At 38.9% G+C, this 25,000-nt stretch overlaps 1 long non-coding RNA gene across 4 annotated transcripts in view; it reads left to right on the forward strand.

The window, feature by feature from the left end:
• Positions 1 to 25,000, forward strand: part of LOC133552342 (uncharacterized) — a 45,118-nt gene that overhangs the window by 16,268 nt on the left and 3,850 nt on the right. The window contains exon 1 of one of the 4 annotated variants that reach the window (XR_009806665.1): positions 22,134 to 22,353. The exons of the other annotated variants lie outside the window; for them this stretch is intronic. This is a non-coding gene — a long non-coding RNA (uncharacterized LOC133552342). Of the gene's footprint in view, positions 1 to 22,133; positions 22,354 to 25,000 lie in introns of those variants that run through there. 4 annotated transcript variants of the gene reach the window in all.

Here is a 25,000-nt window from a genome sequence, read left to right on the forward strand (position 1 = left end):
ATTGTAGGTTAATATAGACACTTACGTCATGTATTGCCTTCACTATAACACTTATATAAGACTTTTAACATAATGTTTATAGTAGGCTATTATAGCTAATATAAACACTTACATCATGTGTTGCCTTCATTATAACGCTTATATAAGATTTATAAAGTCATTTTGATAGTAGGCTAATACATCTAACATAGACACATAAGTTGCGCGGTAGAAAATGTTTGGATGGACAAATATGTTGCCTTCATTATAACACTTAGACTTTTAAAGTCATTTTGATTGTAGGCTTATATAGACACTTACAGCATGTGTTGCCTTCATTAATAACCCTTACATGAGACTTTTGGAGTAATTTTGATAGTGGGCTAATATAGACACTTACATCATGTGTTGTCTTCATTATAACGCTTATATAAGATTTATAAAGTCATTTTGATAGTAGGCTAATACATCTAACATAGACACATAAGTTGCGCGGTAGAAAATGTTTGGATGGACAAATATGTTGCCTTCATTATAACACTTAGACTTTTAAAGTCATTTTGATTGTAGGCTTATATAGACACTTACAGCATGTGTTGCCTTCATTAATAACCCTTACATGAGACTTTTGGAGTAATTTTGATAGTGGGCTAATATAGACACTTACATCATGTGCTGTCTTCATTGTAACGCTTATATAAGATTAATAAAGTCCTTTTGATAGAAGGCTAATATATCTAATATAGACACATATGTTGTGCGGTAGAAATGGATGGATGGACACATATATTGCCTTCATTATAACACTTAGACTTTTAAAGTAATTTTGATAGTAGGCTAAAATAGACACTTACATCATGTGTTGCATTCATTATAACACTTATATAAGACTTTTATAGTCATTCTGATAGTAGGCTAATGTAGCTAATATACATCATGTGTTGCCTTCATTATAACACTTAAATAAGATTTATAAAGTCATTCTGATAGTAGGCTAATACATCTAATATATACACATATGTTGCCTTCATTTTAACACTTATGTTAGACTTTTAAAGTAATTTTGATAGTAGGATAAAATCGACACTTATATCATGTGTTGCTTTCATTGTAACTTTTATTTAAGACTTTAAAGTCATTTTGATAGTAGGCTAATATAGCTAATATAGGCACATCACATGTTGCCTTCATTATAACACTTATATAAGACTTTTAAAGTCATTTTGATAGTAGGCTGATATAGACACTTATGTCATGTGTTGTCTTCATTATAACACTTGTTTAAGACCTTTAAAGTCATTATGATAGTAGGCAAATATAGACACTTGCATCATGTGTTTCCTTCATTATAACACTTATACAAGACTTTTAAAGAAATGTTGATAGTAGGCTAATATAGACACTTACATCATCTTTTGTCTTCATTATAACACTTATGTAAGACTTTTAAAGTCATTTTGATAGTAGGCTACTATAGACACTTACATCATGTGCTGTCTTCATTATAACACGTATATAAGACTTTTAAAGTCATTTTGATAGTAGGCTAATATAGACAGTTACATCATGTGTTGCCTTCATTATAACACTTATATAAGAATTTTAAAGTCATTATGATAGTATGTTAAAACAGACACTTACATCATGTGTTGCCTTCATTATAACACATATATAAGAATTTTAAAGGCATTATGATAGTAGGCTAATATAGACACTTACATCATGTGTTGCCTTCATTATAACATATATATAAGACTTTTAAAGTCATTTGGATAGTAGGCTAATATAGACACTTATATTATGTGTTGCCTTCATTATAACACTTATATAATACTTTTAAAGTCATTTTTTTATAGTAGGCTAATATAGACACTTACATCATGTGTTGCATTCATTATAACACTTATGTAAGACTTATAAAAGACTGGATTTCCCGTTAGAACTTTGATCCACCAATCATGCGAGTTCTCTGCGTTACAGAGGCCTAGGACTGAGCTCGGAAGTTGACATAACCAAACGTCCGAGGCACCATTGACAATCGCACTTATCTCGGAGGTTCCGAACAAATCGGATTCATTAGGACCGTCCTTTGTCCGCAGTCAAAAGCGGAAGAAAAACAACACAAACAAACCCTTTGTTCCACTTTAAAGAACGTTACAAGTCGTGGTCCGTCTTGGGTCAAGACACGACAGAGGTCTGATTCACGTTTGACTCTGCGCGTCTTTGTCGCGCTTTCAGGTAGCGAAGAAAAGGGTGGAGATTAACACGGCCGGCTTTATACAGTCCCCAAACCATAAAACACGTCCCAAAGGCGTTGCGCTGAATGTGCACTTGTTCCTGCTCTCAATTCAGCTTTCAGGCCCTTCTAAGGAGACAAGGCCCAATCACAATATTGTCAAGGCTCTGTTGGTTTTCTGGTTCAAATCCTTGTTCACGCTGTTTGCTGAGTACTCATCTGCTGTGACAGCCTTCAGGCAAACACTGAGTCCTGAAAGAGGGTCTTCCACAACCAGATCTTTCCTGCTGGGCAGTGGCTAAAACGCTCCTTTCTCTCCCCATCAAGTGGAACCCGGGCCTATTGAGCCTGGCCCTGGGATCCCTCCATTGAGGTGGGCTACGGGCCAGTGCTTCGACCCCTTCCTCGCCTTGGGCCACCCTCATTCTCCCGGGACACCTGTACCCCTAAAAGAAAAAAAAAAAAAAACACATCGTGGGAACCTCCCCCGCGGGTCTTTACCACCTGAGCTACCCACAGGTGGTCGGCACTAAAAAGTTGCCAGCTCGACTGAACCCTCAGAACTTTGTTTGGGGATTAAAGCGTCCCAGGAGAAGTTCTTTGGACGGAGACCACGGCGGAGTTCCCTCGCGCCCCCTCGCCATCTCCATGGCACGAAAACGGCGTCAATTAATCAACATTCATGAACCGTTTACTCCGGCTCCCCTTTTGTGGCTAATCCAGACAGAGACCAGGCTGTTCTGCGGCAGCCTTTGTGCGAGGAACCCATCAACTGGTGTTACGGGGAAACGTCCCCCCCGACCCCCTCGTCGAGAGCCTCACCTTGGCAGAATTCAACCGTAAAATCCATCATCAATTTTACAATTGACAATTTGATTGATCATTTCTTTTGTAGTCATGAGTCAAAGATATATTTAAGTACAGTATTTATCTATATTTATTCAATTTTGCCAAGGACGACGCCATATACATTAACAATATATTTGTTTAAATAAGCTGCAAAAAATTTATAATTAAAATTTACTTTAAAAACTGGCAGCTCAGTTACCGGAATGTTACGGTAAAAGCAGTGGGTTTTTACAGCCTATAAAAAAATGGTATAAATGGAATGGAAGGGAGAAACAATAATACTGTTTTTAGCAGTCACATTAAAGCAATAGAGCTGCCATTTTTTCTCTGTAAAATCTTGTTGTTTTTGTTAGTTTTTGTAATGTTTTAGTATCTTACTGTATAGGGTAAGAAACAGTACCAAAGTTGATTTTTACGTTAAAAAAAAACAAACATAAAAACTACTGTTAATTTTACACTCTACAATTTGATGGATCTTTTTTTTTTGGAATCATAAGTCAAGCAGGTATTTCAGTACAGTATTTATTCATATTTATTCTATCTTGCTGGGGACGGCGCCATATACATTAACAATATATTTGTTTACATAAGGTGCTAAAAATAAAAAAATAAATTTTACTTTAAAAACTGGCAGCTCAGTTACCAGACTAGGGTAAAAGCAGTGTGTTTTTTACAGCATATAAAAACATGGTATAAATGGAATGGAAGGGAGAAACAATAGTACTGTTTTTAGTAGTCAAATTCAAGCAACAGAGCTGCCTGTTTGTTTGGGTTTTTTACCTTTTAAAATCTTGTTTTAATATTTTTGGTTGTTTTTTAATGTTTTTTGGAGGTACCGAACCCCACCAGTTTCATATGCGCATTCACCAAACCCTTCTTTAGTGAAACTTTTCTTTTTCTTTATTTCAAATTCAAGGCAAAGTTATGTTTTTGGTAACACTTTAGTATGGGAACATATTCTAAGTAACAAAGACTTAATTTAGCGTTATTTGGACACTAAGGGAACATATTCTAGGTAATAAAGACTTAATTCAGAGTTTTTTGGTTAGGGTTAGGGTTAAAGGGTTAGGGTTATATTAAGGCCATGCCGAATAAGGCAATAGTAAGGACTTAATGACTAGTTAAAAGCCAATATGTTACTAATTTGCATGTTAATAAGCAACTAATTAATGGTGAATATGTTCCCCATACTAAAGTGTTACCATGTTTTTTTTTACTGGTGCAGAAAATGAACCTTGCATGAACATCACCTAAAACCAACACAGTGCATAAACTCACAAATTACACACCTGCAAATCAGTCAGCTGTTGCCGTATCAGTAATACGCCGATAGGGAGAATTTTGTATTTACACGATTTTGACCTCCGCCGAACCCCTGAGGCCGACTCACCGAACCCCTAGGGTTTGATCGAACCCAGGTTAAGAACCACTTTTTTAGTGTCTTACTGTATATGGAAATAAAACAATACCAAAGTTCATTTTACGGTAAAAATCTCAAGTGGGCAGAATTTAATTGTAAAATCTATTGTCAATTTCACAGTCTACAATTTGATTTTTTTTTAAAATCAGAAGTCAAGCAGGTATTTAAGCACAGTTTTTATCTATTTTCATTCTATCTTGCTGGGGACGGCGCCATATACATTAACAATATATTCGTTTACATTAATTGATTAACGTGGACCCCGACTTAAACAAGTTGAAAAACTTATTCGGGTGTTACCATTTAGTGGTCTATTGTACGGAATATGTGCTGAACTGTGGAATCTACTAATAAAAGTTTCAATCAATCAATCAATCAAACATAAGCTGCAAAAAAAAAAAAAAAGACTTTAAAAACTGTCAGCTCAGTCGCCAGAATATTACAGTAAAAGCAGTGGGTTTTTTGCAGCATATAAAAAAATGGTATAAATAGAATGGAAGGGAGAAACAGTGTTTTTAGCGGTCAAATTCAAGCAACAGTGTTACGTCTGTTCGGCATTGTGATGCCAAATTGTTCCTTCGAGGATGCGTCAAATTAGAACACAGCAAAAGGTATGAACTAATGATTTATTTCACAAAAGGTGCTAGAGAACAAAATACTGGAGCTAAGAACAGGCAAACAAAAGACACTAGCATGAAAGCTAGGATAAAGAAATAGTAAACTAAACTGGCACATAGGCACACAAAGGGGAAAACAAAACATTTAGCATGACAGCTAAGAATGAATAAAATTGCGTAGCGTGAGAGCTCGCGAGAATAATACAGAAATTGCATGTAAGCAAAAGCGCAAAGCAGACGTACCGTTGTGTATGAACAAATTAGAGTCCCTGGCAGAAGAATGAAAAGAGGAAGGTTTATAAAGGGAAGGTGATTATTTGTAGCAGGTTTGCGGGACCGTGAGTAGCAGGTGAACTAATGAGTGACCATGGTGACGGAACAAACAGGAAATAAGAAGTACAATGACGGAGTGATACAACAATGGAAACAATAAACAATAATATGAGAAGATCCGAGTACGGATCTTAACAAACAGAGCTGCCAGTTTGTTAATTTTTGACCGTAAAATCTTGTTGTTGTTTTTTGATAGTTTTTTTTATGTTTTAGTATCTTACTATATAGGATAAAAAATAGTACCAAAGTTGATTTTACAGTGAAAAACTCAAGTCGCGGAATTTAACCAAAAAGTATATTGTCAATTTTACAGTCTACAATTTGATTGATCATTTGTTTTTAAATCATAAGTCAAGCAGGTATTTAAGTACAGTATTTATCTTTAGTTTAACAAAAAACATTTTTTGTAATACATGATAATATAATATTTTAATTTTGATATTATTGAATTTTAAAAGATATGCAATTGCATGCAGAGTTAGCCGTTTACTTCATATAATCAGCGCCATAACGGTTAAGATACAATGTTTTGTTAGCCACGTTTACATTGACAAACTGTATTTAATCTGATCATAATTTGGATAAGACAAGGGGTGTCAAACTGGTTTTCATTGAAGTTCACATGGCAGATATGGTTGCCCTCAGAGAGCCGCTTTTAACAATGAGTAAAATGTGAATATACATGTGTATATATATGTATATATATATATATATATATATATATATATATATATATATATATATATATAAAATACATTAACATTATATGCGTTTAGATAAACTGCAAAAAAATATATATTAAACTGTACTTTAAAAACTGGCAGCTCAGTTGCCAGAATATTACGGTAAAAGCAGTGGGGATTTTTACAGCATATAAAAAAAATGGTATAAATAGATTGGAAGGGAGAAACAATAGCACTGTTTTTAGTGGTAAAATTCACACAACAGAGCTGCCAGTTTGTTTGTTTTTATTCCGTAAAATCTTGTTTTAATGTTTTTTTAGTTTATTTTTCAATTTTTTAGTGTCTTACTGTATATGGACAAAACCACCAAAGTTGATTTTACGGTAAAAAAAACTCCAATCGGCGGAATTTAACCGTAAAAGCTACTGTCAATTTTACAGTCTACAATTTGATTGATCTTTTGTTTTGAAATCATAAGTCAAGCAGGTATTTAAGTACAGTATTTATCTTTATTTTAACAAAAAAATAAAAATTTGGAATACATGATAATATAATATTTTGATTTTGATAATATCAAATTTAAAAAGATATGCAATTGCATGCAATGCAAGATTTTTAATGTCAAAAGGGAAAAAACAAATATATTTAGTCAGAAAAAATTAAGCACTTTATTCAAGCTTTCACAGGCCATATAGAATAATGTGGGCCTTGAGTTTGACATCGGTGGATGAAATTGTTATTGTGTACATGGACCCTAAAAAATTATCTGGTTGTGACGGACATTTTCATGCATCACACCTTAAATCGGAATACTTTACCTTGACATGCGCAGCACACACCGCAAACAGAAAGGTGCATTATTGTCTGTGCCCCGGCGCCATCTTTTGGAGCAGTTGGCTCACTGCCGGTGCTGAAGAAGCAGTAGACTTCCATTGTAAACAAACGTGGCTTTGCGCATTTCTGCTTGTCCGACGTTTTCCCAATATTTATTTATTGTTTTTTTTTTCCCTTCAATTCACTACTTTTGTTTTACCTCTCTTTTTTAAATGGAGCTGTTCTGTTCCTTTTATTGTTGTGATATGTACAAGTTGTGGCGGGTCTGAATGTTACGACATTCTGTGCATGTTTTCGGGGCTAGCAGTTAGCGAGTAGCATAGCTGTAAGGTCATGAATGAAACAGATTGTTGCGTGTGTAATCGACGTTATCACGGTATTGCTTTATTGTTTTTTTGTCCTTCCGTTCACTACTTTTGTTTTACCTCTCTCTGTGCCTTTTATTGTTGCGATATGTACGGAATGTGCCATCCATCCATTTTTATACCGCTTATTTCCCTTGGGGTCGCGGGTAGCGCTGGTGCCTATCTCAGCTGCAATCGGGCGGAAGGTTGGATACACCCTGGACAAGAAGCCACCTCATCACAGATGTACGGAATGTGGCGCGTCTTAATGTTACGACTTTCTGTGTATGTTTTCAAGGCTAGTAGTTAGCACTTAGCATAGCTCTAAGGTTGTGAATAAAACAGCTCGTTCCGTGTGTAATCGGCATTATCAAGGTATTTCTTTATCATTTTTTTTTCCTTCCGTTCACTACTTCTGTTTTACCTCTCTTTTTGGAATGGAGCTGTTCTGTGCCTTTTATTATTGCGTTTTGTACGGGCTGTGGCGCGTCTTAATGTTACGATATTTTGTGTATTTTTTCGAAACTAGCAGTTAGCACTTAGCATAGCTCTAAGGTTGTGAATAAAACAGCTCGTTACGTGCGTAATCGGCATTATCACGGTATTTCTTTATCATTTTTTTCCTTCTGTTCACTACTTTTGTTTTACATCTCTTTTTGAAACGAAGCTGTTCAGTGTTTTTTATTGTTGCGTTATGTACGGGCTGTGGCGCGTCTTAATGTTACGACATTCTGTGTATGTTTTTGAGGCTACCAGTTAGCACTTAGCATACCTCTAAGGTTTTGAATAAAACAGCTCTTTACATGTGTGATTGGCGTTATCAAGGTATTTCTTTATCGTTTTTTTCCATCGTTCACTACTTTTGTTTTACCTCTCTTTTTGGAATGGAGCTGTTCTGTGCCTTTTATTATTGCGTTATGTACGGGCTGTGGCGCGTCTTAATTTTACGACATTCCGTGTATGTTTTTGAGTTACTATCAACCAGGGATGGAACAACAAATAGCGTTATGATAAACCGTGGATAATCTGTCCTCAATTGGAAGGATGGATGGATGGATGGCCTCTGCTGAAGAGACAGCGCTTCCTGCCCTGAGTACAGAGAGGGCACCGGAGGAAAGAGTCCAATTGAGGAGACATCTGTCCATATCCCGCGTTGAATGTGCCGACACTTGCCTGGCATCAAAAACCTGCCAATTCTTTCACGCGCAGAAGAAGCGCCTTTAATTGGCCCGTGCCGTTCGACAATCGCACAATCAATTACGGCGGAGATGCGTTTCTGATGTTTTGCCCCAATTCAGTGCGCTTTCCACGCCAGTTCACGCGACTCCGGTTCGCCCCCCTTTCACGGCATGCAAATTCGCCACATTTGGCTTGAAACGAGGCGTAATTGCCCGTATTGAGCATCCACACCTTTCCGCCAGAGGTTCCTGCCTGTTAGTTCTCATTAAGAACCCGAGGAGGGCAAACGCCATCTGTGTCATCTTGTCGCGTCTTGTGGTAAAAGCAAGGAAATTGGCGATGAGACGGATCCCCGATAAAAAATGTAAATTGGTTTGTTTTGTTAATATGTCAGAGTCACGTTCAAAACATTTATCTTGGATGTTGCTAATCGAAGCTATACAGCTTTTTTAATTTTTTTCATTTTTTTTTTCAGTTCTGTAACAATGCTTTTTTTTAAGGTTTGTTTGAAGTTAAAAGACAAAAAATTTACACTTTTTTTATTTTTTATTTTTATTTTGCTTATCGTTCACAATCATAATCAGAGACAAAAAGACAAAAGGTTTCTTGGGGGGGTTTTGTATTCTAACTAAGGTTGTATGGTATACCGGTACTAGTATAGTACCGTGTTACTATTGAGTCATATTCGGTACTATACCGCCTCTAAAAAGCACCAGTCCCCGAGCCCCCATCGTGGTCGTCATGTCGTGTCATTGCTGAGCAGAGTAGCATGTTCGGCAGCGCACAACCACAGAGTACTTACAAACAGACGCAAAAAAGGGAGAACGGACGAATTTTGGCCTAAAAACTAACGATAAAGGTGACGTTATAACACTGAAACGCCCTCAGGAAGAGGTGCTTTAAGACTAAATTGACATCCATCCGCAGTCGGCAGTGTTTTAGCCACTTATGAATCACAAATCTTTGTCTCCATGGCAACAAATAAAGTCAGATTCTTACAAGTGGCGTTATCACTGAAAGACACACCGTAGGAGGATACAATAGCTCACACAGCAATATGTTTGGAGGAGAAAAGGTGAGGCCTTTAATCCCAGGAACACCATTACCACCGCCAAGCATGGTTGTGGTAGTATTATGCACTGGGCCTGTTTTGCTGCCAATGAAACTGGTGCACAGTGGATCTAACATAATAGTGAGAGTCCAGTCCATAGTGGGGCCAGCTGGAGATGGTCTCCAGCTGGCCCTAGTATGGACTGGACTCTCACTATTATGTTAGATCCACTATGGGCTGGACTCTCATGATTATGTTAGATCCACTATGGACTGGACTCTCACTATTATGTTAGATCCACTATGGACTAGACTCTCACTATTATGTTTGATCCCCTATGGACTGGACTCTCACTATTATGTTAGATCCACTATGGACTAGACTTTCACAATATTATGTTAGATCCACTATGGACTGGACTCTCATGATTATGTTAGATCCACTATGGACTGGACTCTCACATTATTAAATTAGATCCACTATAGACTGGACTCCCACTATTATGTTAGATCCACTATGGACTGGACTCTCACGATTATGTTAGATCCACTATGGACTGGACTCTCACTATTATGTTGGATCCAATATGGACTGGACTCTCACACTATTATGTTAGCTCCACTATGGACTGGACTTTCACTATTATGTAAGATCCACTATGGACTGGACTCTCACTACTATGTTGGATCCACTATGGACTGGACTCTCACTATTATGTTCGATCCCCAATGGACTGGACTCTCACTATAATGTTAGATCCACTATGGATTGGACTCTCACTATTATGCTAGATCCACTATGGACTGGACTCTCATTATTATGTTAGATCCGCTATGGACTGGACTCTCAAAATAGTATGTTCGATCCACTATGGGCTGGACTCTCACTATTATGTTAGATCCACTATGAACTGGACTCTCACTATTATGTTAGATCCACTATGGACTGGACTCTCACTATTATGTCAGATCCACTTTGGACTGGACTCTCACTGTTATGTTAGATCCACTATGGACTAGACTCCCATGATTATGTTAGATCCACTGTGGACTGTACTCTCAAATTATTAAGTTAGATCCACTACGGACTGGACTCTCGCATTATTAAGTTAGATCTACTATGGACTGTTCTTTCACTATTATGTTTGATCCACTATGAACTGGACTTTCACAATGAGTAAGTGTCAATGTACTGTAATTTATTTTATTTCATAACGATCCCTTTAAGCGGCACGCTTGCGTAATTGCAAGCTCTTCCTGGGCGGCATAGCTCGGGTGGTAGAGTGGCCGTGCCAGCAACTTGAGGGTTGCAGGTTCGATTCCCGCTTGTGCCATTCTAGTTACTGCCAATGTGTCCTTGGGCAAGATAATTTACCCACCTGCTCCCAGTGCCACCCACACTGGTTTAAATGTAACTTAGATATTGGGTGTCACTATGTAAAGCGCTTTGAGTCACTTGAGAAAAGCGCTATATAAATATAATTCACTTCACTTCACTTCACTATGGACTGGACTCCCACTATTATGTTAGATCCCCTATGGACTGGACTCTCACTATTATGTTAGATCCACTATGGACTGTACTCACACTATTATGTTAGATCCACTATGGACTGGACTGTCACTATTATGTTTGATCCACTATGGACTGGACTGTACTCACACTATTATGTTAGATCCACTATGGACTGGATTCTCATGATTATGTTAGATCCACTATGGACTGGACTCTCACATTATTAAGTTAGATCCACTATAGACTGGACTCCCACTATTATGTTAGATCCACTATGGACTAGACTCACACTATTATGTTAGATCTACTATGGACTGAACTCACACTATTATGTCAGATCCACCATGGCCTTGACTCTCACTGTTATGTTAGATCCACTATGGACTGGACTTTCACTACTATATTAAGTCTACTATGGACTGGAATTTCCCAATATTATGTCACACCCACTATGGACTGGATTATCACACTGTTATGTTAGATCCACTATGGACTGGACTCTCATGATTATGTTAGATGCACTATGGACTGGACTTTCACTATTATGTTAGATCCACTATGGACTGGACTCTCACTATTATGTTAGATCCACTATGGACTGGACTCTCACTATTATGTTAGATCAACTATGGACTGGACTTTCACTACTATATTAAATCCACTATGGACTGGAATTTCACAATATTATGTTACACCCACTATGGACTGGATTATCACACTGTTATGTTAGATCCACTATGGACTGGACTCTCATGATTATGTTAGCTCCACTATGGACTGGATTCTCACATTATTATGTTAGATCCACTATGTACTGGACTTTCACTATTATGTTAGATCCACTATGGACTGGAATTTCACAATATTATGTTACACCCACTATGGACTGAATTCTCACACTATTATGTTAGATCTACTAGGGACTCTACTCTCATGATTATGTTAGATCCACTATGGACTGGACTCTCACTATTATGTTAGATCCACTGTGGACTGGACTCTCACTACTATGTTAGATCCACTATGGACTGGATTCTCACACTATTATGTTAGATCCACTATGGACTGAACTCTCATGATTATGTTAGATCCACTATGGACTGGACTTTCACTATTATGTTTGATCCACTATGGACTGGACTTTCACAATATTATGTTAGATCCACTATGGACTGGACTCTTATGATTATGTTAGATCCACTCTAGACTGGACTCCCACTATTATGTTGGATCCACTATGGACTGGACTCTCACTATTATGTCAGATCCACTATGGACTTGACACTCACTGTTATGTTAGATCCACTATGGACTGGACTTTCACTATTATGTTAAATTCCACTATGGACTGGACTCTCATTACTATGTTAGATCCACTATGGACTGGAATTTCACAGAATTATGTTAGACCCACTATGGACTGGATTCTCACACTATTATGTTAGATCCACTATGGACTTGACTCTCATGATTATGTTAGATCCACTATGGACTGGACTCTCACATTATTAAGTTAGGTCCACTATGGACTGGACTCCCACCATTATGTTAGATCTCCTATGGACTGGACTCTCACTATTATGTTAGATCCCCTATGGACTGGACTCTCACTATTATGTTAGATCCACTATGGACTGGACTTTCATGATTATGTTAGATCCACTATGGACTGGACTCTCACATTATTAAATTAGATCCACTCTAGACTGGACTCCCACTATTATGTTAGATCCACTATGGACTGGACTCTCACTATTATGTCAGATCCACTATGGACTTGACACTCACTGTTATGTTGGATCCACTATGGACTGGACTTTCACTATTATGTTAAATTCCACTATGGACTGGACTCTCATTACTATGTTGGATCCACTATGGACTGGACTCTCACATTATTAAGTTAGGTCCACTATGGACTGGACTCCCACCATTATGTTAGATCTCCTATGGACTGGACTCTCACTATTATGTTAGATCCCCTATGGACTGGACTCTCACTATTATGTTAGATCCACTATGGACTGGACTCTCATGATTATGTTAGATCCACTATGGACTGGACTCTCACATTATTAAATTAGATCCACTCTACACTGGACTCCCACTATTATGTTAGATCCACTATGGACTGGACTTTCACTATTATGTCAGATCCACTATGGACTTGACACTCACTGTTATGTTAGATCCACTATGGACTGGACTTTCACTATTATGTTAAATTCTACTATGGACTGGGCTCTCATTACTATGTTAGATCCACTATGGACTGGAATTTCACAGAATTATGTTAGACCCACTATGACCTGGATTCTCACACTATTATGTTAGATCCACTATGGACTTGACTCTCATGATTATGTTAGATCCACTATGGACTGGACTCTCACGTTATTAAGTTAGGTCCACTATGGACTGGACTCCCACCATTATGTTAGATCTCCTATGGACTGGACTCTCACTATTATGTTAGATCCCCTATGGACTGGACTCTCACTATTATGTTAGATCCACTATGGACTAGACTGTCACTATTATGTTTGATCCGCTATGGACTGGACTGTCACTATTATGTTAGATCCACTATGGACTGGACTCTCACATCATTAAGTTAGATCCACTATAGACTGGACTCCCACTATTATGTTAGATCCACTATGGACTAGACTCACACTATTATGTTAGATCTACTATGGACTGGACTCACACTATTATGTCAGATCCACTATGGCCTTGACTCTCACTGTTATGTTAGATCCACTATGGACTGGACTTTCACTACTATATTAAATCCACTATGGACTGGATTCTCACACTATTATGTTAGATCTACTAGGGACTCTACTCTCATGATTATGTTAGATCCACCATGGCCTGGACTCTCACTATTATGTTAGATCCACTATGGACTGGATTCTCACACTATTATGTTAGATCCACTAAGGACTGAACTCTCATGATTATGTTAGATCCACTATGGACTGGACTCTCACTATTATGTTTGATCCACTATGGACTGGACTTTCACAATATTATGTTAGATCCACTATGGAATGGACTCTCATGATTATGTTAGATTGACTATGGACTGGACTCTCACATTATTAAGTTAGATCCACTGTAGACTGGACTCCCACTATTATGTTAGATCCACTATGGACTGGACTCTCACTATTATGTCAGATCCACTATGGACTTGACACTCACTGTTATGTTAGATCCACTAAGGACTGAACTCTCATGATTATGTTAGATCCACTATGGACTGGACTCTCACTATTATGTTTGATCCACTATGGACTGGACTTTCACAATATTATGTTAGATCCACTATGGACTGGACTCTCATGATTATGTTAGATCGACTATGGACTGGACTCTCACATTATTAAGTTAGATCCACTCTAGACTGGACTCCCACTATTATGTTGGATCCACTATGGACTGGACTCTCACTATTATGTCAGATCCACTATGGACTTGACACTCACTATTATGTTAAATTCCACTATGGACTGGACTCTCATTACTATGTTAGATCCACTATGGACTGGAATTTCACAGAATTATGTTAGATCCACTATGGACTGGATTCTCATTAAAGGTGAGGCCTTTAATCCCAGGAACACCATTACCACCGCCAAGCATGGTTGTGGTAGTATTATGCACTGGGCCTGTTTTGCTGCCAATGGAACTGGTGCACAGTGGATCTAACATAATAGTGAGAATCCAGTCCATAGTGGGGCCAGCTGGAGATGGTCTCCAGCTGGCCCTAGTATGGACTGGACTCTCACTATTATGTTAGATCCACTATGGACTTGACTCTCATGATTATGTTAGATCCACTATGGACTGGACTCTCACATTATTAAGTTAGATCCACTATGGACTGGACTCCCACCATTATGTTAGATCTCCTATGGACTGGACTCTCACTATTATGTTAGATCCCCTATGGACTGGACTCTCACTATTATGTTAGATCCACTATGGACGGTACTCACACTATTATGTTAGATCCACTATGGACTGGACTGTCACTATTATGTTTGATCCACTATGGACTGGACTGTCACTATTATGTTAGATCCCCTATGGACTAGACTCTCACATTATTAAGTTAGATCCACTATAGACTGGACTCCCACTATTATGTTAGATCCACTATGGACTGGACTCACACTATTATGTCAGATCCACTATGGCCTTGACTCTCACTGTTATGTTATATTCACTATGGACTGGACTTTCACTACTATATTAAATCCACTATGGACTGGACTCTCACATTATTAAATTAGATCCACTCTAGACTGGACTCCCACTATTATGTTAGATCCACTATGGACTGGACTCTCACTATTATGTCAGATCCACTATGGACTTGACACTCACTGTTATGTTGGATCCACTATGGACTGGACTTTCACTATTATGTTAAATTCCACTATGGACTGGACTCTCATTACTATGTTAGATCCACTATGGACTGGACTCTCACATTATTAAGTTAGGTCCACTATGGACTGGACTCCCACCATTATGTTAGATCTCCTATGGACTGGACTCTCACTATTATGTTAGATCCACTATGGACTGGACTCTCATGATTATGTTAGATCCACTATGGACTGGACTCTCACATTATTAAATTAGATCCACTCTACACTGGACTCCCACTATTATGTTAGATCCACTATGGACTGGACTCTCACTATTATGTCAGATCCACTATGGACTTGACACTCACTGTTATGTTAGATCCACTATGGACTGGACTTTCACTATTATGTTAAATTCTACTATGGACTGGGCTCTCATTACTATGTTAGATCCACTATGGACTGGAATTTCACAGAATTATGTTAGACCCACTATGACCTGGATTCTCACACTATTATGTTAGATCCACTATGGACTTGACTCTCATGATTATGTTAGATCCCCTATGGACTGGACTCTCACGTTATTAAGTTAGGTCCACTATGGACTGGACTCCCACCATTATGTTAAATCTCCTATGGACTGGACTCTCACTATTATGTTAGATCCCCTATGGACTGGACTCTCACTATTATGTTAGATCCACTATGGACTAGACTGTCACTATTATGTTTGATCCGCTATGGACTGGACTGTCACTATTATGTTAGATCCACTATGGACTGGACTCTCACATCATTAAGTTAGATCCACTATAGACTGGACTCCCACTATTATGTTAGATCCACTATGGACTAGACTCCCACCATTATGTTAAATCTCCTATGGACTGGACTCTCACTATTATGTTAGATCCCCTATGGACTGGACTCTCACTATTATGTTAGATCCACTATGGACTAGACTGTCACTATTATGTTTGATCCGCTATGGACTGGACTGTCACTATTATGTTAGATCCACTATGGACTGAACTCTCACATCATTAAGTTAGATCCACTATAGACTGGACTCCCACTATTATGTTAGATCCACTATGGACTAGACTCACACTATTATGTTAGATCTACTATGGACTGGACTCACACTATTATGTCAGATCCACTATGGCCTTGACTCTCACTGTTATGTTAGATCCACTATGGACTGGACTTTCACTACTATATTAAATCCACTATGGACTGGATTCTCACACTATTATGTTAGATCTACTAGGGACTCTACTCTCATGATTATGTTAGATCCACCATGGCCTGGACTCTCACTTCTATGTTAGATCCACTATGGACTGGATTCTCACACTATTATGTTAGATCCACTAAGGACTGAACTCTCATGATTATGTTAGATCCACTATGGACTGGACTCTCACTATTATGTTTGATCCACTATGGACTGGACTTTCACAATATTATGTTAGATCCACTATGGACTGGACTCTCATGATTATGTTAGATTGACTATGGACTGGACTCTCACATTATTAAGTTAGATCCACTCTAGACTGGACTCCCACTATTATGTTAGATCCACTATGGACTGGACTCTCACTATTATGTCAGATCCACTATGGACTGGACACTCACTGTTATGTTAGATCCACTAAGGACTGAACTCTCATGATTATGTTAGATCCACTATGGACTGGACTCTCACTATTATGTTTGATCCACTATGGACTGGACTTTCACAATATTATGTTAGATCCACTATGGACTGGACTCTCATGATTATGTTAGATCGACTATGGACTGGACTCTCACATTATTAAGTTAGATCCACTCTAGACTGGACTCCCACTATTATGTTAGATCCACTATGGACTGGACTCTCACTATTATGTCAGATCCACTATGGACTTGACACTCACTATTATGTTAAATTCCACTATGGACTGGACTCTCATTACTATGTTAGATCCACTATGGACTGGAATTTCACAGAATTATGTTAGATCCACTATGGACTGGATTCTCATTAAAGGTGAGGCCTTTAATCCCAGGAACACCATTACCACCGCCAAGCATGGTTGTGGTAGTATTATGCACTGGGCCTGTTTTGCTGCCAATGGAACTGGTGCACAGTGGATCTAACATAATAGTAAGAATCCAGTCCATAGTGGGGCCAGCTGGAGATGGTCTCCAGCTGGCCCTAGTATGGACTGGACTCTCACTATTATGTTAGATCCACTATGGACTTGACTCTCATGATTATGTTAGATCCACTATGGACTGGACTCTCACATTATTAAGTTAGATCCACTATGGACTGGACTCCCACCATTATGTTAGATCTCCTATGGACTGGACTCTCACTATTATGTTAGATCCCCTATGGACTGGACTCTCACTATTATGTTAGATCCACTATGGACTGTACTCACACTATTATGTTAGATCCACTATGGACTGGACTGTCACTATTATGTTTGATCCACTATGGACTGGACTGTCACTATTATGTTAGATCCCCTATGGACTAGACTCTCACATTATTAAGTTAGATCCACTATAGACTGGACTCCCACTATTATGTTAGATCCACTATGGACTGGACTCACACTATTATGTCAGATCCACTATGGCCTTGACTCTCACTGTTATGTTAGATCCACTATGGACTGGACTTTCACTACTATATTAAATCCACTATGGACTGGATTTTCATAATATTATGTTACACCCACTATGGACTGGATTATCACACTGTTATGTTAGATCCACTATGGACTGGACTCTCATGATTATGTTAGCTCCACTATGGACTGGATTCTCACATTATTATGTTAGATCCACTATGTACTGGACTTTCACTATTATGTTAGATCCACTATGGATTGGAATTTCATAATACTATGTTACACCCACTATGGACTGGATTCTCACACTATTATGTTAGATCTACTAGGGACTCTACTCTCATAATTATGTTAGATCCACTATTGACTGGACTCTCACTATTATGTTAGATCCACTATGGACTGGATTCTCACTACTATGTTAGATCCACTATGAACTGGATTTTCACACTATTATGTTAGATCCACTAAGGACTGAACTCTCATGATTATGTTAGATCCACTATGGACTGGACTTTCACTATTATGTTTGATCCACTATGGACTGGACTTTCACAATATTATGCTAGACCCACTCGACGTCCATTTCATCCGGTCTCCCCTAGAGATGGCCAGGGGTCACCCACATCTGCGGTCCTCTCTAAAAGTTCTCATAGTAATTCTCATTGACATCCCACTGGGTTGTGAGTTTTTCCTTGCGCTTATGTGGGATCTGAACCGAGGATGTCGTCGTGGCTTGTGCAGCCCTTTGAGACACCCGTGATTTAGGGCTATGTAAATAAACATTGATTGGTTGATTGGAAACTCCAGACAGCCATGACATGATGTCCTTTACAAGTCTATGTCAACTTTTGTACGAGGTATGGCTTGGAAATTAAGTGAAACATCGCGGTCTAATTAGCGCCGGCCTCTCCATTGAATCGCCCGCCTTGGACATGTGACCCCCCCCCCCCCCGAAAAGTACTTCCAAGGTGTTGGAAGTTACAGCCAAAAGAAAGAAGACGGAGCCTCTGAGGCTGAAGTGGCGGCCCGAGCCCACTCCAAACAATGACCGAGCAGATACTGTTTAAATTCATATCCGCTCCTCCTTTCTTCCGGGGGGACACCTCGACAAACCGCTGAGCCGACGCCGGACAATTAGAAGCGATGCGGCAGTTAAGGCGACAAGCGACTCTGTTTAAACAGACCGTCTTTGACCCTGCGCCATTGAACGCCCCCAGTGGGAGTAAGACACTGAAAAGGGACGGTTCGAAGCCACAGATAAGTAGTTAAAGACCTTTATGGAGTCGGAGGCCATTGTCCGCCCGCTGAATCAAAATAGGATTGAGTGTTTTTTTCCACTTAATTCCAATCAAAAGAGTACCCCGGCCTTACATATTGCGGCGGCGATGTAATGGAGAGAGCCTTTGTGGCGCTGACACCTCCTATAGTCGGACCGTGTTGTCCCCGCCAAGCGAAAGGGAGAGAAATACTTTTTTCTTCCCGGCATTGCAATCGACAAACACCTTCTAATTGATGCCGCTGCATTCCTCCACTGGACGCATTCAGTGAATAACGAGTCCCCGGGCTTGAATAGGGTCGGTCCCCGCCAAGTCGTAAAAGCCTTCACACACACACACACACCCGAGTCTACCCGCATCTCCACCGTCCCCCAAAGCTCTTCTCTCCCATTAAAGCATGACCATTGTACCAAAGCTGTCAATCTCTCCCGGGGTCCTCGGACTCACGCGGACTGGAGTGACAGACCAACCAACCCCCCCCCCCCGGCGTACCCCTGAAAATCCTCTCCCAGAAAACTTCTGGGGCTAACTATCCCCTCCCCTTCGCAGTGGCTCCAGCGCACCACCCTCTCTCTCTCCAGGCACAAAGCATCAATCTGTCTTCAGCCTCAGCACCCTTGGCCCTTTGTCCCGTCTGCAGGTGCCTCTGAAAGCGCCCACGGTCGTCCCCCCCCCCCCCCCCCCACCACCACCACCGACCCCCAAGCCTCTCCGCGCACGCCACGCCTAGTCCAGGGGACAGGAACTGCTGACAAAGGCCCAGTGTGGGAATGAGGGATGCGTGCAGGGCGGGAAAAAGGGGGCTTGTGGAGGGGGACGGGGGCTCCTCCGAGACAGATGGCCTGGGGGAAGTCTCCCAAGTCTTCCACGCGGCCCGTGGGTTTAAACTCACAAGTACGACCACGGAGCCACAACCGGAAACGGGAATGCCCCTTCCAAATGTAGCAACTACCGTACTTTACGACGGGATGTAAGCCCCGCCCACAAAATTTTAGAAGAAAACCATACGTCGTGCTCATAAGTTTACATACCCTGGGAGAATTGATCATTTCTTTGCCATTCTTCGGAGAATACGAATGATAATACAACCACCTTTCTTCCACTCATGCTTAAAGGTTGTGTGAAACTCTTTATTGGCAAACAACTAAGTTTACTCTTTTTAAATGAAAATGACAAAAGAAAGAACCCAAATGACCCTGATCAAAATTCTACAAACCCCCTTTCCATATGAGTTGGGAAATTGTGTTATATGTAAATATTAACGGAATACAATGATTTGCAAATCATTCTCAACCCATATTCAGTTGAATATGCTACAAAGACAACATATTTGATATTCAAACCGCTAAACTTTTTTTTTTGCAAATAATCATTAACTTTAGAATTTGATGCCAGCAACACGTGACAAAGAAGTTGGGAAAGGTGGCAATAAATACTGATAAAGTTGAGGAATGCTCATCAAACACTTATATGGAACATCCCACAGGTGTGCAGGCTAATTGAGAACAGTTGGGTGCCATGATTGGGTATAAAAGCCGCTTCCATGAAATGCTAAGTAATTCACAAACAAGGATGGGGCGAGGTTCACCACTTTGAAAGCAAATTGTCGAACAGTTTAAGAACCACATTTCTCAACGGGCTAGTGTAAGGAATATAGGGATTTTATTATCTACGGTCCATAAAATCATCAAAAGGTTCAGAGAATCTGGAGAAATCACTGCACATAAGCGATGATACTACGGATCTTAGATCCCTCAGGCGGTACTGCATCAAAAACCGACATCAGTGTGTAAAGGATATCACCACATGAGCTCAGGAACACTTCATAAAACCACTGTCAGTAACTACAGTTGGTCGCTACATCTGTAAATGCAGGTTAAAACTCTGCGATGCAAAGCCAAACCCATTTACAAACAACACCCTGAAACGCCGCTAGCTTCGCTGGGCCTGAGCTCATCTAAAATGGACTAATGCAAGTGGAAAAGTGTTCTGTAGTCTGACAAGTCCACATTTCAAATTATATTTGGAAACAGAACGTGGTGTCGTTCAGAACAAAGAGGTAAATAACCATTCGGATTGTTATAGGCGCAAAGTTCAAAAGCCAGCATCTGTGATGGTATGCGGGTGTATAAGCCATGGGTAACTTACACATCTGTGAAGGCACCATTAATGCTGAAAGGTCCATACAGGTTTTGGAGCAACATATGTTGTCATCCAAGCAACGTTATCATGGACGCCCCTGCTTATTTCAGCAAGACAATGCCAAGCCATGTTTTACAACAGCCTGGCTTCGTAGTAAAAGAGTGCAGGTACTTTCCTGGCCCGCCTGCAGTTCAGACCTGGCTCCCATTGAAAATGTGTGGAGCATTATAAAGCGTAAAATACGACAGCGGAGATCCCGGACTGTTGAACGACTGAAGCTCCACATAAAACAAGAATGGGAAAGAATTCCACTTTCAAAGCTTCAACAATTAGTTTCCTCAGTTCCCAAACGTTTATTGAGTGTTGTTAAGAAAAAAAGGTGATGTAATACAGTGGTGAACATGCCCTTTCCCAACTACTTTGGCACGTGTTGCAGCCATAAGATTCTAAGTTAATTATTATTTGCAAAAAAAAATAAAGTTTATGAGTTTGAACATCAAATATCTTGTCTTTGTAGAGCATTCAATTGGATGTGGGTTGAAAAGGATTTGCAAATCATTGTTTTCCGTTCATATTTACATCTAACACCATTTCCCAACTCATACGGAAACGGGGTTTGTACATACCCCAGTGAATTTGATCTGACAACATGCACCAAAGTTGACATAAACAGGTTTGAGTGGCTAATCAAGGTTCCAATCCTCACCTGTGACCTGTTTGTTTGTAATTAATGTGTGCGTATAAAAGGTCAGTGAGTTTCTGGGTTTCTGACAGACCATGGCATCTTTCATCCAGTGCTGCACGGATGTTTCTGGATTCTGAGTCATGGGGAAGGCAAAATAATTGTCAAAGGATGTGCGAGAAAAGGTAATTGAACTGCATAAAACAGGAAAGGGGCATAAAAAGATATCTAAGGATTTGATAATGCCAATCAGCAGTGTTCAAACGTTGATTAAGAAGTGGAAAAATTAGGGATTTTAGGTAGACCAGCACAGATTTCAGCCACAACAGCTAGGAAAATTTTTCGATATGCGAAGAAAAATCCACAAATAACTTCAGCTGAAATACAGGACTCTGAAAAAGTGTGGTGTGGCTGTTTCAAGATGCACAATAAGGAGGCACTTGAAGAAAAAGGGGCTGCATGGTCGAGAAGAAATCGTAAATTCTCCCAGGGTATGTAAACTTATGAGCACAACTGTATTCGCCGCACCCGACTATAAGTCGCAGATACAAATATTGTGAAGTTGCCATGTTTTCTGGATTATAAAGCGCAATTAAAATCCTTGTTTTCCCCTCAAAACTCGTCTTATACACTGCAAAAACTGAAATCTACTTAAAATTATATATCTCAAATGGTGATATTTGCTTATTTTCTGTCTGATAAGATAGTTCTTCAAGCACTTCAATCAATATATATGCATGTATATATATATATATATATATATATATATATATATATATGTGTGTATATATGTATATGCATATATATATATATGCATATATATATATATATATATATATATATATATATATATATGTATATATGTATGTATGTATGTGTGTATATATATATGTATATATATGTATATATAACAAAAAAATCTTAGGGTACATGAAACTTGTGTTTATTATTGCAGTTTAGCCCTTAAATAAAATAGTGAACATACTACACAACTTGTCTTTCAGTAGTAAGTAAACAAACAAAGGCTCCTAATTAGTCTGCTGACCTATGCAGTAACATATTGTGTCATTTATTATTCTATTATTTTGCCAATATTATAAAGGACAAGCTGTAAAAAATAATTATTAATCTACTTGTTTATTTATTGTTAATATCTGCTTATTTTCTCTTTTACACTTCTGTTAAAATGTAATAATCACTTATTGACTGTAGCTGAGATAGGCGCCAGCGCCCCCCGCGACCCCGAAAGGGAATAAGCGGTAGAAAATGGATGGATGGATGTTCTCTGGTTTGATACTTTACATTAGTTTTGGATAATACCACACATTTAGGTATCGATCAGCTACCAAGTAGTTACAGGATCATACATTGGTCATGTTCAAAGTCCTCATGTGTCCAGGGACTTATTTACTGAGTTTATAAACATAATATGATTTTTTTTAAGGATTAAAAAATGTAATGTAATAATAATGGTATCGACTCAATTCTCTCTTGTACTTGGTATCATTACAGTGGATCGATCAATCAATCAAAGTTGATGTTTTTGCCACTTGCCTGTTCTTGAAAAGTGCGATTGAAATACATTTTGAATGAATTTTGGACTTATAATTATTCCTTATTAAAATTGGTTATTAGGAGTTTGTGAGTACTTGTTTACTTCTGAGAAAACCTCCTTGAAGTTGTTAAAATCAGTCAAAACATGTAATTTATGCCGATTGGGCATTTTTCTGATATACACAAAATTCAATGAGCGGGGTGTGGTATGTATCGACCATGTTTGTTTAATTTTTTTCCCTGCACTACGACGAGAGAAGGTTGTTTGGATTGGGTAATACAAGTACATGCTGTTCACATATTCATTTTGACTCACAATTATTGGCCACTGACTTATGTTAATTTTGTTAGCCGCCAGATGGCAACATAAATGGCAAAAAAATGGTGGCTGACCCTTGACTATTTGTTTATTATATCCATTGCTTATTGGATTATGGCAGGCCAAATTGAAGATGCCGCTACACCGCACTGGGCCGGCAGGGTGTAATCTGGATAGACGCTAGCGTCATCCCATTACAATAGCACGTACAAATAGGCATGAAACACAGACATCACACATGGGACAGTTTAGTCATTATAAACAATTGTAGTTAAAAAACTTACAAATGGTGCGTTGAGTGGTTAATGGAGAATCCATATGAGTAGAAACGCTATGGATGGCTCGGAAACTAAACGGCAAACTTGAGAACAACCTGCAATGAGCAAATTTGTCCAAAAGATGGCACCATAGTACAAACAATAAAACACCTTCTCTGTGTATTTGCTTGTTTTTGGAAGAAAAAAAAAACATGTTGTATAATGGCTGTCAGCGAAGAAAAATCCAAAAATGTGTTGCGTTGTTTTATAAGCCGCAGAGTTCAAAATGTAGGAAAAAAAGTAGCGGCCTATTGTAGTATGCATGCATCCGACTCCAAACACCATGTTTGTATTAAATGATACCCTTTTTATTACCATCAAGACAACTTCTGTCACATGTGTCAAACTCAAGGCCCGGGGGCCAGATGTGGCCCTCCACTTCATTTTATTTGGCCCTCGAAAGCCTGGAAATAATATGTATCAATAAAGTACTGTAACTTTTCTTACTAAATGTATTCTTTGTTTCTATTTTTGGAGAAACAAAATATATGTACTCTGTGTGTATTTCTATTTTAATTTTCTGTTATAAAGGGACAAGCGGTAGAAAATGGATGGATGGATAAAAAGTCTGACTTTCTATTTATTGTTTGGTTATTTATTTTTATTTATACTTTGTAGCACTTTTAGATTTTAACAAATGTT

This window comes from Nerophis ophidion, linkage group LG05 (genome assembly GCF_033978795.1).
Source record: "Nerophis ophidion isolate RoL-2023_Sa linkage group LG05, RoL_Noph_v1.0, whole genome shotgun sequence".
In the NCBI taxonomy this organism is placed as follows: domain Eukaryota; kingdom Metazoa; phylum Chordata; class Actinopteri; order Syngnathiformes; family Syngnathidae; genus Nerophis; species Nerophis ophidion.